The sequence below is a fragment of the Elephantulus edwardii genome, unplaced genomic scaffold (genome assembly GCF_000299155.1).
Source record: "Elephantulus edwardii isolate Elephantulus edwardi_28Jun2011 unplaced genomic scaffold, EleEdw1.0 scaffold00240, whole genome shotgun sequence".
Taxonomy (NCBI): Eukaryota; Metazoa; Chordata; class Mammalia; order Macroscelidea; family Macroscelididae; genus Elephantulus; species Elephantulus edwardii.
The window spans coordinates 387,601-389,257 of record NW_006399990.1 but is presented as its reverse complement, the minus strand read 5'-3'; the positions used below and the strand labels follow the sequence as shown (position 1 = coordinate 389,257).

The 1,657-nt window shown below is 32.7% G+C and overlaps 1 pseudogene; it reads right to left on the bottom strand.

Moving 5' to 3' along the window:
• The window catches only part of LOC102858722, a 154,783-nt pseudogene that overhangs the window by 22,611 nt on the left and 130,515 nt on the right, over window positions 1-1,657 (bottom strand).

Below are 1,657 nucleotides of genomic sequence, written 5' to 3'. Positions count from 1 at the left end.
AAAGCTGTGTACAATCTCAATCTCTTCACCATCCATCCTGATGCTGCCAATTGGTCCAGTGGTGAGAATCTTTGTCTTCTTGACATTGAACCTCGATCCATATTGTAGGCTGCAGTCCTTGACCCTCTGCAGCAGGTGCTTCAGGTTCTCTTCATTTTCAGCCAGCAGGACCAAATATTTACATTACATTAAGAAAAAAATAGTCTGAGTAGCTCAATTACATGAAGAACTGGAGGAAGCCTCAGTATTGGTGGAAGAATGATTTGCAACCCCTGATATATAAAAGATGCAACCTTGCTTGCAAAAAAAATGAACATGTAAACACTTATTTATAATGAATATATCCTTCAGTATAGATCATAATTCAAGACAATATCCTCCCTTAAATATCATCCCAACTGTACCAATAATCAACATCATGGCAGTAGGAAAAAATATTAACATTTTCAAGAATCAAATTTTGTTTGGGTCTGCAATCAACACAGCACTAATGAAATCTTAACAGCATGATTTTTTTTTCAAATCTGCTGTATAGTACCTTACTTTATTTTTCTGACACCTGCTTATACTTGAGTTTGAAACTCCTGTTGTACATATTCTTTCATTAACCTGTGAACTTACATATTACACATCCAGTGGGTTAGCTCATTTCGTTTAATGAGGATTTGGATACAGTCCCAGAATCAACTAGTTATCTCTGATGTGATTCATACCCTCACACTATATTCCAGAGACATCAGGATTGTAAGGGCATACAATTTTTCAGCACACTTCAATCTTTAATAGTGGGAAATGTCAACAATAACAAAGTAACAAAAAACAAAATTAACAATAAGAATTTACCATTCAGAAGGTGAATCTACTTTCTTTAGACATGTGATTATGCTCTTAGGCGTTTTGAGAAAATGCACCAGATATTAAATTACTAAATTATATTTATTTCGCTAATCCATATTACTGAAAACACACAAATGGATTACACAAAGTGCCCTTTGACTTAATTGTGAATTAGCATTTGTAATTAGCAATATGATGGTGTCACAAAACAATTGGACCATGTGTTCTTTAGCATAATACTCAAGATTGTTCAAAGTTCTCTAAAGTTTACCTTTTACATGGAATGCCTGAATTTTGACAATTTGATAAAAATTATCATTTTGATTCATGTCACATAAATAGTAAAGAGTGATTATTTCTTTTTTTTTCTATCTCCTGCAGAAAGGATCAACAGATAAAAAATGTACTAGTCTGAAACAGTCACGTATAATGTAATAGATAATATTGAGTTTGATACTTCACTTATACCTAAATTTGGAATAAACATACATTTTCAAAAGTGCACATTCTCCTTGGGTTTTAGCTGTCGAGGAAGATGGAGAATACAAAGATGAACAAATAACTTGTTAGTAATAATTTTATTTAATTATTTCAATTCATGGAACAATTTCATACAGTGATATTAAGATTTTGTTGTGTATTGTGACTTAAATACTAGGCCAAAAAGCTGTTGTCTATATATAACACCGCATTGTTGAACATTAGGAAAGTTGTGTCTTAGATTTACATCCTTTCTCCATGCCTATTTAGCCTGTATGCTGAACAAATCATTCAAGAAGCTAGATGCTGTGAAGAAAAACTTGAGATCATGCTGCATTGA